This window comes from Ahaetulla prasina, chromosome 1, assembly GCF_028640845.1.
Source record: "Ahaetulla prasina isolate Xishuangbanna chromosome 1, ASM2864084v1, whole genome shotgun sequence".
Lineage (NCBI taxonomy): Eukaryota > Metazoa > Chordata > Lepidosauria > Squamata > Colubridae > Ahaetulla > Ahaetulla prasina.
The window spans coordinates 100593796-100612377 of record NC_080539.1 but is presented as its reverse complement, the minus strand read 5'-3'; positions in this window follow the sequence as shown (position 1 = coordinate 100612377).

Below are 18582 nucleotides of genomic sequence, written 5' to 3'. Positions count from 1 at the left end.
CACGCACCTCCCACCGGCCAGCTGATTTTTGGGTCTCTGCTGCATATGGGGGACACGCGTGCACTTGCCACCCCACCCCTCCCAGGAGTCTCCACGTGGCCCGTTTTGGATGCCAGGTAAATAAAGGGCTTGCGCAGTGGCTCTGGGAGGGTGAAAACAGGGCCTACTGGAAGTCCGGAAAAGGACCGTTTTGGGCTTCCAGAGGGTCTCCGGAGGGCCAGGGGAGACCCTTTTCACCCTCCTGGAAGCTCCAGGAAAGCCTCCGGAGCCCGTAGAGGGTGAAAAACAGACCTACCGGAAGTCCAGAAACTGGCTGTTTCCAGCCTCCAGAGGCTTCAGAGAGGCCTGCTAGGCCCAAAATGATGCGCAAGGGGGGGTTGCGTGCATAGGCGTAGCACATGCCTGCGTGGGGGGATGAAGATTGCACATGCATGCATAGTGGGGCATGGTGTGGGGGAGCTTTGCATTATGGGTTTGGGCATGCACGTTTATGCTAGCGCATGTGTGTGCACGCTTTTGCCACCCAAGGAAAAAAAGGTTAGCCATCACTATTCCAAATCATACAGTGTTAAGTAAAGTTTGGGTGCTTCATACTTAACATTCCCTGTAGCATCATTTTATACTGTTTAGAGCTTTAGTACATTATGTTCAATGTAAAACAAGTCCCCAGAAAGTTTTTAAACACTGAAAAGAACAGAAAGGTTTACATGACTTTGGAAGCATTAATTAGCTTAGTAATAAGAGGATGGTTATGTTATTAAGTTGATCACTGTTTATATAAAAAAATTAAAGGCTTCTATTTGGAAATAGGTTGGTTAGTCTTTAATGAAATTATTATATGGAATTTTGTATTTAATAGTTTAATATCTAATTATCCAAGAGATTAATTTCCTCATTAAAATTTTACATGTTAGGTGTCAACCCTTTGCATCTTTCCATTTCTAGAGAGCTATTGAGGTGTGTTGAGGTAGGCCTTCTCCCATAGAGAATTACAGCTTTCACTTTCTCCACTATTATAAAATGAGTTAAGATACACTTTTTCAATCAAAAGTTTTAATGAGCTTCTATGCATTCTTTTCTATTTGAGTTATGTACAGGTAGGTAATCTTCAAGTTACGACAGTTCACTTAGGGACTATTCGAAGTGATGACATCACCCCGCTCCAGAACTTACGACACAGTCCTGAGGTTACGAGTGTTGCAACACTATGGCAGTTGCTCACTCTTACGAACGATTGCAGAGGCACTGCAACATTCCCCCTGCTTATTTTCCCCATTCCTGCCAGATATCCATAGGAAATCACTTACCTTGCAAAGATTTAGCAATTTAATGTCCTCTCCAGCCTCTCTGGCATGGTTTCTTTGCCTATATTCCTGCCCGCTCCAGTCGTCTTTGCAAAAAGCTTTTGGTGCAAAGAATGGAGACTTGGAGCAGATGCCCCTCCTGGTTTCCGTTCTTTGCACCAAAAACCTTTTGCAAAGACAAATTGAGCCCGCCGGGACGCAAATACTCCTGCAGGGTTCAGCCAGTTTTCCTCAAGGTTTTCGGCATGAAGAACAGAAGCTGGGAGCGGTGGGAATGGAGATTTTGCAATATCCTTCCCCCAGGAGTGGGATGGAAATGGAGATTTTGCAGTATCCTTCTCCTGGAGTAGGGTGGGAATGGGGATTTTGCAGTATCCATCCCCTGCCCACCAAGCCATGCCCACAGAACCAGTAGTAAAAAAATTTGAATTCCACCACTGGGGAGCATGAGCTATCTCAGTGGGTCGAGGGAGCCTTGGGTGGTTGGAAGTACTAGCCCCCCCCCCCATGGTTTTCTCCACCCTGTGATACCTCATGTCCACTTAACAACCTGAGCATTTGATTAGTGAATGCATTGTCATGTTCAATTAACACAACCCCATTAACAAATTCCTCAGGTTATATATGTAATTGGCAGACTCTATTATATTCGTAAGTCAAAGACGTGCTTTGATTGTCACACTTGCATACTAAGAAGGATTATAAATCAAAGTAAAATGACACCATAATAAATGCAATAACATATAATGAAGTAGATTCATATCCAGACATTCTTATTTCCTTTATTTTACTGGTCTTTAAAATACCAATGTTTGCTGTGTTTATTTTTTTATTTTATTTAAATTTATTATAGCCATCTAACTGTAATGAATTCTTGGCAAAGAACAATTTTCTAAAAAATCCATTAAAACCTAAAACTGGACAGAACTGAACTAAAATAATCTAAAAATGACACAAATCAAAGAAAAGAGAACATTGCAAAAATGAGACATTTCAATTAATCAAAAGAAAGAAAAGCAAACACAGCACAAGAGTTATTTAATGAATTTTACTTCAATATGGATATTTGAAAAGCAAGTTTTGGTTGATAGATTTGAGTATATTTCTTATATATATGTAAGAACACATAAAATACTGCAAATTGTTTATCTGAAAGAAAAATATACATATTACACACAAACACATTTGATTAATTCAACATCATTTTCACAGTTTGATTAATTTGGAAAAGATGATTCACCTGTAAAAAATTATTAACATAATGCAGGTAATCTCTGTGTTACGAGTGTTTGAACATTATGCGATCAGTGCCTCCTAGTGTTTCCGAACAAAGTCTGAAACTACCAATATTGCAGCATCCCGGCAGTTGTTCACCCTTACGAACAACCACAAAGGCTCTGCAACATTCGTCCTGCACGTTGCCAGCCAAAATGGAGCAGATCACCCCTCAGAAGCCCTGTGCTGGGTCCAGCCCTCTGAGGCTCCGTTTGGACCTCTGCGGGCCTCCCCTGGCCTGTTGCAGGACTGCCTGTTTATAATAAATCAGAGAAATATGATCCATGTTTGAATGGGGAGATAGGAATACAAAATAATCAAGAGATGGGGTAGTAAGAAGCCATACCAAATTCATCTTTAAACTTCTTCGAAACAACTAAAAGCAAGACAGCTCAAAATAATGAAAGCTAGATCCAGGTAGAAAATGGAACCACAAAGATCTACTGGATTGGCATACAATTCTATTGGTGCTCTGAAGGGCCCTATCTGGCAAGATTTTTTACAGGTGGTCTTTCAGAGACCATAAGATGTGATCAGGGTCATTGATTCTGTCACATCAAAAGCATCACTTCAAATGACAGAACTTTCTTCTCTTCATGGTATTGTATGGTAAAAAGTTGATGGCAAATAAATGATTGAGTCCAGTAGTAATCACTGAACGTAACTAGCAAGCTACTTACATCCCGTCACACAAACTATCCTGTGGGCAGTGACTGAGATAAAAATTCTTCCTTATCTACTAGCGTTTCATCTGCTCTGGTAATCAACACATTTCTTTCAAATATTTACAGGCCCATCAAAGACACCCAGTGGACAGAGCATTGAAAACCTCAGAAGTTCATTATGAATAATTATATACAGATAGGATTGTTCCTATCTATTTCAATAGCCTTCATAGTTACATCAGTCAAAGAGGAATGTATTTACAGTACTATCTACTTGAGCTACATAGCTAACTTTTAGTTTGTATAGCAGAAGAATGTGATATTGACATTGCAAGGACACCTGAGGCCTATCACCTGTCCAACAGAACTTTGTCCCTCTTGCTAAAAGCAGCCAGATGTGGAAAACCAATGTATAGGCTACATAAATGTCAATACTGCAAGAATACAACTCTCTGGTTAGCCTTATAAAGAAGACATCAGTGTCTTTAACATCCTGGATAAGGTGCTAGAACTGATGTGTCAAATTCTAGGCAGTTGGGAGATAGCACTGCTTACCTGGATCTATTTCAGTCCACCATTTAGATTCATCATAGGATTGTGACTATTGAACCAGCTAAATCAGGGAATGATTTAGGGGTTCACTATCAATCAAGAATAATATGCCTATTTGGTTCTCCAGAATGTCTCAGTGGCTGCTTATACATTCAGATAATAACTTAAAGACTTGCCATGTGATATGCCCTCACATTGTGGAAAAACATGCCTCACAGCTTGTATTTTTCCATATAACCCATGAGGCACACATGGGCCCAACTTCCTAGCCTTTGTAAAGGTTGCAAAAATCATATGGTTCCACTTAGAATTTGGTGATTAATGTAAAAGGCTATTTAATTGTTTAATATTACTTTTGACATCTTGTTGTGACTTATTATGACTTTACCCAATACTCTTTTTATTTTTATAAATCTTTTTTAATATCTTTCATTTTAACTTCAGAAGACATGGATACATTCAAACTCCAATAAATCCAAAAATAATAATTTAAACTACTATTTCTACTATTGACGTCACCCCATTCCTAAGAGGACCATAAGGGGCGTGCATAAGCGCACAAACGTGCCTACCGTTCCTGTCCTATTGTTTTTATTTTCTTCTTCATATATATATATATGTGTGTGTGTGTGTGTGTGTGTGTGTGTGTGTGTGTGTAGGTCTTTGGTTATTCGGGTTTTCTCCCGCGTAAAATTGGTAGTGTCTTGGCGACGTTTCGACGAAGTCTCATTCGTCATCTTCAGGCTTCAGCTTCGTGCTTCTGGGAGCACGAAGCTGAAGCCTGAAGATGACGAATGAGACTTCGTCGAAACGTCACCAAGACACTACCAATTTTACGCAGGAGAAAACCCGAATAACCAAAGACCTACATACAAACACCCGCGAAAACCTCAGAAAACATATATATATATATATGCTTATACCTTTATATACTATATAACCTTTCTGTATGATACTTACATATATTGTTGTGACAAAAATAAAAAAATAAAAAATAAAATAAAATTTCAAGAATGAACAAACAGTATAATGAAACTTTCACAATGCATCAATGCTTATGAAAGCATAGTAAACAAATTAATTTCTGAATTAATATTCTTAAATATAACAACATCATACTTATTAAAAAAGGAAATGCTAAATATAAGTGAGAGTTATCTAGAAGAATTATATAAAATAAAATACTAAAGAGGCATTAATTAGCCAGGCAGATCAGATATCCAAACTATCCAAACTTCAAAAATTTAAAAGCAAACTAACAATGTACCATAACTATTTTATCACATTGTAAGCCACCCACAGTCACTTTGGACAGTGAGATGAGTAACATATCAATTAATAAATGAAATTCTCAGTGCCTTTTGAGCAATTGCTGGGAAGATTAAAAAGAGGTGTAGTTGATGATGGCATCCACCTCTGGAACATTCAGTTCTTATGGGGAAGGGAAGAGGGAAGAAAATATGTAACTGTAAGCTAACCAGTCTTTACTTTTACTGATATAAAGAACTCCTCAGCTTTGCTCTAGAATGTTTGTGAAATAACATTTTAGATTATCGCAAGTTTGGTTAGGAAATTCATAAACTCTAAATTCAGGGTAATGTAATATAACAGCATCATACTGTTATAGGGAACAGAAGAGTAGAATAGAATAGAATAGAATAGAATAGAATAGAATAGAATAGAATAGAATAGAATAGAATAGAATAGAATAGAATAGAATAGAATAGAATAGAATAGAATTTTTTATTGGCCAAGTGTAATTGGACACACAAGGAATTTGTCTTGGTGCATATGCTCACAGTGTACATAAAAGAAAAGATATGTTCATCAAGAATCATAAGGTACAACACTTAATGATATTCATAGGGTACAAATAAGCAATCAGGAAACAATATCAATGTAAGTCGTAAGGATACAAGCAATGAAGTTACAGTCATAAGTGGAAGGAGATGGGTGGTGGGAACAATGAAAAGATTAATAGAGTGCAGATTTAGTAATAGTTTGACAGTGTTGAGAGAATTATTTGTTTAGCAGAGTGATTTCAGAGCAGCAACTCTGAAATCAGCTGGAGCAAGTTACATAGTATATATGTCCAGTTTGATCCTCTTGCCATCTGTTTAAATGTGTAAATACATTCTGTGTAAATACAAACTGTGTAAATACATTCAGGCATATATATATATATATATATATACATACATACATACACACACACACACACACACACACACACACACATATATATATATATTCTCATCTGCTTGACTGAAATGCCAGCTATCACATTTCTTCTGCTACAGGCAGGCCAATATTAAACTATTTTTGTTTGGGAATACCTTGTATAAATATCCCACACTGATGCAGAACACATTTGTTCCTTTCTGATGCACAACATGACGATGAACAAAGGCCCTTCTAGCTATGACTGATCTGCCAGGAACACCCCTCCCTCAAGGAGAATTAACCATTGCTCAGATTCATCCACAGGTTACCTCCCAGGCGGCTTTGACCAATCAGAAGAGAAATAGATCTAATTTACAGGTGGTCATGCGAAGAGTCCCAAGACATCTATTTCCTTGATATCAGGACAGGACAGAAATTTTTTTTGATATAATTTTTTTTTAATTGGCCAAGTGTGATTGGACACACAAGGAATTTGTCTTTGGTGCATATGCTCTCAGTGTACATAAAAGAAAAGATATGTTCATCAAGAATCATAAGGTACAACACTTAATGATAGTCATAGGGTACAAATAATCAGGAAACAATATCAATATAAATCGTAAGGATACAAGCAAACTCTTTCCAGATACTGAAACAGAAACTGTTTCAAGATCAAACTGTTCCCAGATAACTAGGTAAGTTTGCTTCCCAGACATCTCTAAAAGACCTGCACTCCACTTGGTCTCCAACTGAAATAGATCAAAGCAACTTTATCTACTAGGCAACCCAAAAATTTCTCAGCACAGCCCTGAAAGCAAACCATTGCAGATCTGCCCCTCCACCCGCCCGTTACTCAGGAGGGTCTAGGTAACCTTGAACAGGGCCACAGGGCAATTGTCCGCAGATGTAATAAGAGCAGAGAAATACTGATGTTTTGCTACTCTTATCAGAAAAGGTAAGCTTTAATAATGTCTCTAATCAATCAGACTGATTCCTCATCTTTGTCCAGTGGCACTCAAAACACTTGAAACTTTTCAGCTTCCTCATCTCCTCTGTAAACCATCAGGAATGGCAAGAGTGATGGGCCAAGGGAGGCTCCCTGTGTCACTCGTCAGTTTAGCAATTGTGGTTGCTGTCCTGCCCTGGTTCAGCACCTTGCTGGGCAACTCTCTTGGGAGCCCTTCAACTGGCTTTGGAAGCTTCTCTCATCTATCTGCTCCACCACATTCACTGCCTACTCCAGCCTTGCTCTGACTCATTGGGTTTTCCAGTTAGCCACCATTCCATTCGTTCAGCCTCAGCTGGACCTGCAAATCTCCAGAAGCTGGCATGGTAAGGATCTGGGGACAGTAGAGAATTGGAGAAAGTAGGGGAAGATCTGGGCAAAGTTTAAAGACTGGGAGAGACAACTTGACTCTGGAAAACCCCTCTCCACACAGATCCACAGCCACTCCTAGGCACCCTAAACTTCCTGTCTATTCCTGTCTGCCACTTTAATTGATCAACATATCAATATATATTATATGACATTAATACACCAGTGGTGATAGTGGCATCAGACAAAATGAAGAATGGCTAAAGTTCTCAGAAAACAATAATTATAAATCAGAGATTTTTCTTTTTAGGCTTAATGGACAAAAATCTGGAACTCTGTTTTTATAATGCTGACAGCAGTGAGAACACACTATGCACAACAATGAAAGGAAATGCTAATTCCCACAATGAAAGAATCGCTGGAAAAACTGATGGATTAGCAAAGATGCTTTAATCAAAGAAAAGAATACATCCGACTTTGTTTCTACTTGGAAACTGCTTCTGGATTTTGTGCTTTAGAGAGAAAAAAATAAAAGTTTGAGATTTGCTAATTAGACAAGTTTGTTTCTATAGAAAGGACCAATACATATTAAATATGCAAAAGTAAAAAGTTGAGGCTGTAATGTTATTTTACTCCACTCCACTGAAGCATTAGAAGATAATGATTTTCCTTTTTCCTTCTTTTATCCTACACTTTTCTCTTCTCTTCCCTTTCCCTTCTTCATTATCTCACTACTCTCATTTTCATGGGTATTTTATTAGTTGATAAGTTTAATAAAATTATGTTTTTGAAAAAGAAAAGTATAATAATGAATATTGAAACTTTAATAAGAAAATCATTTTCATCGTAAAAAATGTTTCATTTGCATAATACATGTTTTGTTTGTCAGATTATTTTTCTTCCTCTGGCTAAATAGCATATTGAATGAAAGCTGCCAAACTATTTGCATAAAACCATCCTCAATAACTGCCAAACATTAAAAGCCCTTGGAATCTCTGATAAATGGATGTCTTGAGTACCACCCACAGCTTGAATTAAATATTTATTTTATTAAAATTAGATTATTTGATACAAGGGGAAAATTAATTTGGTCATTTACTACTATACTGATATTAAAAAATACAAGATGTTAGCTCCAGAGACAAAACATATACAGTATGAAAGAAAAGTTATATAGGACAGGAAATTAATGTTCAGTGTGGAAAGCAAACAAGAAACATGTGGAAATAAGTAGAAACAACCTTACAACAGTGTATTTTGCCACATCTCGCAACCTGTATAAGATAGCATCTGTTACTATCTTGATTAATTTGTTACTAAGCCTCTAAAACATCTCTTATTAGGGGCATTATAACATACAAAGATCATGTTGTCACATATAAGTGTTGGTTTCGTATGAACAGACCAATGGGCGTTAATTATAGGAACTAAATTAAGCACATCAACAAAATTGTAAATACAAATAAGGGTGCAAGTAAAATGCTGGAAGAGCTAATCTGTTAGCCCATTTCTCAAAGCTAAATATTTCCATTAAACCAATAAACAAGATAGTATCATTCCTCAATGTTTATTCTCCCAGAAACAACATCCAGGACTTTATTTCTGCTGTTCTGGTTTTTTTAAAACAAAATAGTAGGAATGGTTATAAGAACTCTCCATAAGATTTGAAATGCTCCATCCTCCACAAATAGATATGTACTTCAAAGAAAAATGTGTTATTTTTATATTTTATAGCAGCAGGAATATCAAATGCTATTTCATTTTAGTGCAGTATTAGGGATCTTTATCTATCAACATTAAGAAGCGCAACTACTCACATTATAAAGATTAGGAGAAAATAATTTAGTCCAACTAAAATACTTAAGCCAAGGTAAACTTTGTGTATTTTATATGCTAATAATTTCTGTATGTGTGTGCTGCATTTTGATAATTCTAGTTAATCTAAAATTAAAATTAGTACAATTTTACAGATATGAGCTATCAACTATAAATTCAACTGTCCAGGATCTATCTTCCTTCCTTCCTTCCTTCCTTCCTTCCTTCCTTCCTTCCTTCCTTCCTTCCTTCCTTCCTTCCTTCCTTCCTTCCTTCCCTTCCTTCCTTCCTTCCTTCCTCAGACAGATCCAAAACAACTCTCAGCCACATTATCCCAGGGGAGCACTGCATATCGGTCATCTGGAGTGTTTCAACTGAATGTATGATTTTATCTGTTGTTTCTCTTGAATTCATACACACTAATGCAGATGTGTAGATTATGTTTTCCCATTGGCTGCATATTCAGGTTACTTTCCCATACACTAACAGTGATCTGCAGAATCTATAAACTTCAAACATTTCATGTCCAGCTTTTTTTATGGGCCAATTTTTATGTGGACGTATGAGTTGTCCCTATGTTTTCTAAGAAATACAAAGAAGAAACATGAAAACTGTACTACTGTCCTTATTATTAGCAAATAAGCTAGAAAACCATAGTGTTCTGTGATTTCTCAGCTTTATTCTTTTTTTAAAAAATAGGAATGAAATTAACAGCAATTATAGTGTGCGAAGCAGACATTCTTAGCACCTATATCCTGCTCCAGACAAAACTTGCCAATGCAGAGAGAGTTGGTATGCTGGTGTGAATGTTTGATTCACTGTTGGGTTTAACTAGAACACTTTGAATATCATGCTTAATTCTTTATATCAAAGTTCTAATCATCTTTACCTCTGAAGTGCAATGCTGTAAAAAATGAACTAAGTGATAATTTGAAAATATTAGAATTAGTTTTATTTCTTGGACTTTTTGAGAGTTTTGAAAGGCCTGTAGTATGATATGTGGAATAAAAGCAACTCTAAATACTAAATTTTGTAGTGTGTGTGTGTGTGAGTGAGAGAAACAGAGAGAGAGAGAGAGACACACAGAGAGAGAGAGAACAAGAGAGAGAGAGAGAGAGAGGGAGAGAGAGAGAACAAGAGAGACAGAGACAAAGAGAGAGACAGAGAGCACTTTTATAAGCACTTATATGGATACCAAAGCTGGTATACCAAACAACTGGATTCTGTCCACTGATTAAAGGTAAGAACATAACACAAAAACATGAGCAACATCCCGCTTGATCATGCCAGAGGTGGGATTCACTTATCTTCCCTATTGGTTCGCAAATGTTAGCACACCCGCCTCCTCTGCACATGCGCACAACGTGCGCATGTGCAGTGCTCGTGCATTACATCTGGGCAGGTGGGCGGAGCCTGCCACAGTTGGCGCTACGAGTTCGCTTGGTCCGGAGAGAACTGGCCAGGGGTGAAATGGTCCCGGTTCAGACTAGATCGCCCCATCCGGTAGCAATGGCAGCGGATGGTTCAGAGAACCAGTAGCATAAATCCCTCCCCCACCCCACCCATGCCCAGCTGAGCCACACGATCATCAGAGGGTGTTTTTTTTTACTTTTAAAAGCATTTTTTCTTTGGCTGAAAAAATGCTTTTAAAAGTTAAAAAAAAGCCTCTGATGATCTTGCGGCTCAGCTCGGATCATCAGAACCCTTTAAAAGCATTTTTTCTACAACCTCTTTGGCTGAAGAGGTTGTAAAACAATGCTTTTAAAAGCCTCTGATGATCAGGCAGCTCAGCTGGGATCTCCAGAGGAGCCTTTTAAAAGCATTTTTTCTACAACTTCTTCAGCCGAAGAGGTTGTAGAAAAAATGCTTTTAAAGGGTTCTGACAATCCCAGCTGAGTTGCCTGATCACCAGAATCCTTTAAAAGCATTTTTTTACAACCTCTTCGGCCGAAATGCTTTTAAAAGTAAAAAAAATTAAAAAGTTGGCTACGCCCACTCAGTCACATCACTCCCCCCACCAAGCCAAGCCCACAGAACCGGTAGTGACAAATTTTACATTTCACCCCTGGAACTGGCTGAATCCAACCATTGCCCTTGGCCCTTCTAGTCCAACATTCTGTTCTTATAGTGGCCAACTTATTGAACAAGGAAGCCTACTGGTCTCCCCTCTGATCCTCTTTAAAGGCAGCTACACATCAAATCTAATAGCCATTGGTCCCTATGATTTACATGAATTAGTCCAATCCTTTTTTAATGGTAGAGAGCCAGTAAAACCTTCCATGACCAAAAATATTCCCTGCTTCCTGAAGCCTGCTACACCATTTTTCCTCTAGTTCCGAAAGATCCTTCCATCCTTCCTTTTTCAGACAGAGATCCAAGACAGGGCATTATGTTTATATAGCTCTACGAATATGACAAAAATGACTACCAAACCTTTGATGTGCCAACCATGCACTGTGCCAAAAATTTCCAGAAGATCTCATCATTTCAGTATGCTTGTTGATTGTTGATCACACTGGAAAATTTGGTCAGTTTTTATCCTGAACATTTCATAATCTGGCTTTCTTTGTGTGAAATTCTGGCTCTGCATGTAGAAGAAAATAGTATTTAGCAGAACTTACTCTAGTCTGTTGTACTTACACTTAGGCAACAAAGAAACTGGGAAGTATTTGTGAAAGTTTATCTGCTTGTTTTCATACTTCATGATCTTGTCTTTTACTTTCATTCCAGCTTTATTTAATGTTACCTATTATCCTTCTCATCTTCTCATCTTTCCTATTACTTATTTCTTTAGCTTCTTATGACTGTAACTTTGTTGTTTGTATCTCATAATTTATGTTGATTGCCTTTATTTAGTACCCTATTGTGATTTATGTTGTTTGCTTATTTAGTATCCTATGACTATCATTGAGTTTGTAACTTATGGTTTATGATGATTGTATTTTATGATTATGATCATGATTTATCACTTGTATGTACATTGAGAGTTTATGCACCAGAGACAAATTTCTTGTGTGTCCAATCACACTTGGCCAATAATGAATTCTATTCTATTCTATTCTATTCTATTCTATTCTATTCTATTCTATTCTATTCTATTCTATTCTATTCTAGGGAGAAGAATGGCAGGAAAGATAGGATAACCATGCAGATTCACTTTCATTCTCCATATGTACGTGAATCACTGCAGTTGTTTAACGTCACAGTTTTTAAATGAATCTGGCTTCCCCATTGACTTTGTATGTCAAAAGATTGCAAAAGGTGATCACATGACCCTGGGACACAGCAATGGTCATAAGTATGAACCAGTTGCCAAGCATCTGAATTTTGATGATATGACCATGGCAGTGCTGCAACAATTGTAAATGTGAAAAAATGTCATAAGTCACTTTTTTCAATGCCATTGTAACTTTGAACGGTCACTAAATGAACAAATGTAAGTCGAGGACTATCTGTACTATGTATATTTTTGTTCTCTGCAGAAAAGGGCAATCAAAATGAGAAAAGCTTTCCAATCAGGAAAGGGTATAGCATAATTGATTTTGTAATCTGGAAAGACATGAGATAAGAAGTAGTATCTGAATATAAAAATCATACATGGCAAGGAATATCAGGTATATAATGTTTTTCTTCCTCTCAGACACCGCAAGATTTGGGACCAGTCACTGAAGTTTATAGTAAAAACATTCAGGATTGCTAAAACGAAGTTTGCTTTTTTATTGAATATAACAACAGTAGTTGTGCTGCTGAAATTATGGCCATGAGATGTGGAGGTGCCAATGTTTTTTTTAAAAAAAAAACTTCTCAAATTCTAGGAAACTTCTGTCAGTTGCTATCAACCTTATTAAATGCTTTCTGAACACTCACAATATGAGTCTTCTGGCATATTGTCTCTGGATATAGTGTATCCAGAGACAATATGCCAGAGAATCAGTATAAGAAGACTGTTACCAGCATATCCTCATATTATGAGTATATAAAGCATCTAGTTAGCATCTGGGTAACACAGAACTGTGGTTGGGGAATTCTGGAAGTTGAAGTTCACACAGCTTAAAGTTGCCAAAATGAACAAACACTGCTGTACAGTATGGCAAACATTCAAACTTAAAGAGTTTTGTTCCTGGAGTTTTTTTTCAGGTTGGTTCATGTTCTTTGAATAAAACGATATAATGAGTTTGGCTGCTTTCCATCAGAAACATCAAACTGAGGCAAAAAATCTACTTAAATTTTGCCAAAATAAAAGAAGAGATTTGCATATGCATACAACATCAAATAGATACTAAATACAGTGGGCTACCTGAGGAATTCTGGAACTGAAGTCCACACATCTTAAATGTTGCCAAGGTTGAGAAATCCTCTTATAATAAATACAGAAATGTCAATCATATTACCAAATAATCTATACCTGTGATGGCGAACCTATGGCACGCATACCACAGGTGGCACGTGTAGCCATATCAGTGGGCACACAAGCTCAGCTAATTTTTGGGCCTTCTGGACCCACCGGAAGTAGGAAAAAGGCCTCGGGGGAGTAGGGGTGGGAAAGGCCCGTGGGACCGGAACTTGGCACATAGGCTGTTTCCAACCTCCAGAGGGCCTCCTGAGGGGGAGGGGGTAAGGCCGTTTTCGTCCTCCCCAAGCTCCTACAAAGGCTCTGGAGCCTGAGGAAGAGCAAAAAACGGGCCTTCTGCCACTGGAAGTTGGCAAACAGAGAAAAACGGGCCTACCGAGCCCACCGTGCCATCACATGCCAGGAGTGGGGGGATGAGTGGGGAGGGGTCACGCATGCATGTGCGGGGGTAGGGCACATAGAATTATGAGTGGGGGCACACATGCGTGTGACCCCCCTCCTGCTCCTGGAACGCGATGGCAAAAAGGTTAGCCATCACTGATCTATACTGTTCCACAGTCTACAGTGTATGTATCTTATCCACCAACTCCAGGTCATGATTGACTTATAACCACAATTGAATTTCTGTTGCTAAGCAAGACAATTGTTAAATCGGTTTTGTCCCACCTTTCTTGTAATAATTGATAAATGAATCACTGCAGTGGTTAAGTTAGTAACCCAGTTGTTAAGTGAATCTGGCTTCCTCATTGTCTTTGCTTGTCAGGTTGCAAAAGGTGATCATATGATCTCGGACCCTGTGACTATCATAAATGGCTTCCAGTTGTCAAGCATCCAAATTTTGATCACATGACCACGGAATGCTGCCATGGTTGTTAAGTATGAAAAACAGTCATAAATCCCAATGCCACTGTAACTTTGAATGATCACTAAATGAATGGCTGTAAGTCACTGGTGGGTTTCGAAAAATTTTGCTACCAGTTCGATGGGCGTGGCTAGGTGGGGGGGCATATGGCTGAGTGGGCATGGCCAACTTGACATCACTCACACCCACGCTCACTCAGTCACATGACTCCCCCACCTAGCCATGCCCACAGGAAAAAGTAGGAATTTTTTTGGAATTTCCACCTATCTATCCCAGTCCTTCCTTTGCCAGTTGCCCCGTTTCCCCTCCTTTAGTGGCCTTGACCCTAGCCCCACTACCGCCTCTTTGTTCTGGCTGCTTACCTTCCGCGGTGGCTGGTCCAGGGTCTGGAAGGCAAGTTGACCGGAGTTTTCGGTGGCCCCCAGCTAGCCGCCACTGCTGGAAAGCGGCTGGCAAAGGAGCCTTCCAGCCATTGCCTTTTTGAGAGCTGCTTTGTGGCTCCAGCACCTGGCAGCTGGCTGCCTAAAAGTACCGGAGGTCACGGAAAAAGCTGCTGTCACCACGTTTTTCGTGCATCCGCATCCCATTGGGCTTGCAAGGCAATGGGATGCACATGCACAAAGAACATGGTGGCAACGAATATGGCCAGCGGAGCAAGCAAGCAGTGACTGGGAGACCTGTTCGGGGGCGTGGCCAGCTGGCTATTGCTACCAGTTCTGTGACCTTGGCCAAATTTCCGCCAACGGTTCACGCAAACTGATGCAAACCGGCTGAATACCGCCTCTGCTGTAAATCAAGGAGTACTTGTATTCTTTTTGGTCAAGGTCATTATACTCAAAGTGAGCTATAGTTTCTCTAGCCAAAAAGCCAAAGAAGAAATGTTGCTTCCAGCCCATCACAGCCATCGCACTCGTGCTGAATATCCTGTTTGTCCACGGCATAAATCAGTGCTTGCTGGATCTTGTGAACTCACTTTCTCCATCTTTAGAAAACATAAGAGAGACATGAAGACGAGCTTCCTCTCTGCTACACGTGAGAATCTGCAGGGGAGAAACAGTTGGGAGTAACCAGTATCTGCTGCTAACCACAATACATCTAGATTTGGGTGGCTAAGATGAAATGTTGCCTCCAGTCAAGGATCTTTATGATTAGAACATTAGAATAGTATTTTATTTCCAAAAACTTCTTTAATGCTTCAGGCAAGGGTGTTTCCTACTTATAACTGTATTTATTTCCAAGGTTTGCTTCAAAGCTGAAATTAAATTCTTCACCTATTCAAAATACTATTTTATTTTATAAATCTGCCTCAGGCCAGGGTATTTCCTATACAGAAAGGTAATTTATTATTATTATTTTTAAATCGCTGTGGGGCTGAAATAAAGCACTTTCCCTTTTAAAAACAATACTTCACAGTATTTCAAAATCTTATTGCTGCATTATGCCTATCTAGAAATTCAAGCAAAAACATCATGAAATTACTTTTTAACAGTACGGAATAAAGTTTATAAAAATCAGAAGATAGAATCTCTCACTCATTATTTGGAAGCTTTTTTGGAAGTTTTTAGGGAAAGACTAATCTCACAAGGACATGGACTGTATTAGCTCAGTTACTAATGTTTTATTTGGATCTATTCCTTGAGGGTTTGTCAAAAGGCAGAATGTATGCTGGGGAAGAAAGGGAAAGCCAATAAATAAAAGTTAACCTACTTCTGATCATAAAAAGTTGGTACATACCTGATGATCAAATATAGAGCCTCACTGTTTCTTCTTCCAGTTCTTTAACATAGATTTTAAGTCATGGTGCCTTAAAATATAGGATTGTTTTCATATAGAGGACATATACAGCTACATAAGATTGGAACTCTATAGTGAGATATCAATGATGTGATGTCATGAACCAGCTTTAGCATACTGAGATCTAAGATTTTAGGTACTGAGTAAAATAGAAATACATTCCTCTGATAATATATAGCCCCTAGAATGACCAGATTAGATGAGATACCCCATTTTTCCTCTAGGAATTTAGCTCTGTCTTCCAAGCTCTGTCTTGAAACTTTCCCCTTAATTTTTTTCCTATAAGATAGGTTTGGGTTGTTATGAGGGAATGACTCAAAGTCATCTAGCAAGTTTCTATGGTAGAGACATGGGCAATTGCCTGGGAAGGCAAAGTCAACAAGTGTTAATACATTCAGGATGGTGTTGTGCAAAATTGTGATATGTACTCATTCCACACATTGCTGTACAGGTATAAATGACAGGATTTCTTGATTAAATCACAATGTGCATGTGGTCATTTTGATGTAAAATGTCTAGTTTTACATCAAAATGATCTGAACTTGGATCTTGCCAGTCCTGGTGAAACATCTTAAATATTATATTACACTGGCTGTTGGCCTAAAATCTAATATAAACAAGGAGCTTGATACCTCGAATCATTTATTACTAAGTGTATTTTTAAAGTGTTAGGATAAACAGCAATGTTTAATCCTGAACCAAAATGTTTATTAAAATGGTATCAGGAATTCTTTCCATGAGAGGACATAATTGAGATATCAAATTGAGATATCTTATTGACACAGCTCACTTTTTTACTCTTAAAGTAGGAATAGAGAATGTTTGACTATGGCAAACTTTATGCACAAAGAGGTTGACATGGGAGACATACTCCTTCTAATTTTCGACCCACCCACCTACCCACTCTGACAACCATGTGGCTATGATGTGGCTCTTCAGGAAACTATATTGGAATATGTATTTCTACTGTAGTATACTGGCCCTTCATTTTCTAGCAGATATGGTCAAAGAGGCTTTACAACCTATCAAAAGGGTCAAAAGCAGGGGTGAAATCCAGCCGGTTCTGACAAGTTCTGGAGAACTGGTAGCGGAAATTTTGAGGAGTTCAGCGAACTGGCAGATACCACCTCTGGCTGGCCCCAGGGGTGAGGAGGGAATGGAGATTTTGCAGTATCTTTCCCCTGCCACACCCACCAAGCCATGCCCACAGATTCACCATTGGTCAAAAGTAGCCCTGGGACTACCAAATACTTATCTGTGATTTAGATGAACCATCCAGAGTTTTAAAAACCCAATTCTGAATTCAGAATTTGAATCCCTTTTTAAGGTCAGCTCGCATATAAAGTAATATTCAATCTAGATATTACAGCATATGAATCAGTGTAGCCAACCTATCTCTCTCTGTCTCTATCCAGGAAATCTGATTAACTGGATAAAACAAATCATTAGCTTCATAGATAATATCCTGAAGCATACGAGAAATAAGATAGAACTCACTGAAATGGAATGTTAGTTGGAAGGGTTGAAGTCAGTGAGACAGAGAAAGGCATTTTGCAAACAAGTACAGTAGTCATATGGCTATTGACTTGAAAAAAACAAGAGGAAAGACCTGGTTTCACCCGAGTCTAATATATATGAAGGGCAGAATTCATTCCTAGATGTTGTAAAATTGAATACTTTTTTTAAAGGGTGGCTTCGTCATTTTCTTCAGGAAATCTACTTACCTAATTTTGAGCTTGTTAGGTAATGTGGAACAGTGTGTGTGTGTGTGTGTGCGTTTTTGTTGTTATTGTTAGGAATAAGGAATCCTTGGTTATCAAAGCAGTATAAAAGGCTTTGAAGCTTTCCTCTTCCACCTCTAAAATTAATCTTTTCACCTCTGTCAAATTAATATTTTGATATGGCTACCTGTGAGCCCTTGACAGTTCCTAGCTATCTTATGGTTTTCAAAATTCTTCTTGAAATCATAACCTGTAACTGTATTCTGAAATCCATTATGCTTTTAAATTCTATTCCCACCTTCTCTTAAGGACTTGCTAGAGCTCCTGCATATAACTTCCCACGCTTACCTCTGGGTCCCAAATTTCTCATCACCAGACATTAGTCACACTCATACCGAAAGTCTCAAATCCTACTTAAACAATAAGTTACAGAAAGGTTTGGCATGACTCACAAGATATCAGGATTTTCTTTTGAAAGCAGGATTTACTACCTTAAGATTAATTTTCATGCCTGATAGTTCACACAGTCTCCAAACAAAAGAAAGGCTGTCATAATTATTCTGTTGTAATGATGAGCCTCCCAGTTCTCAATAGTCAAAACCAAGAAGTTTATGCATTTAAAGTTTAATAAATAGAGATGAACTTTTCCCCATTGAAAAGTAATGTACTGAGAGATCCTATGTAAATATAAATGTTTCCACTTAAATTTGGGTATAAGGATTCATTAATACAATCTGTAATCCATCTCCTTGATTAGCAACTCAA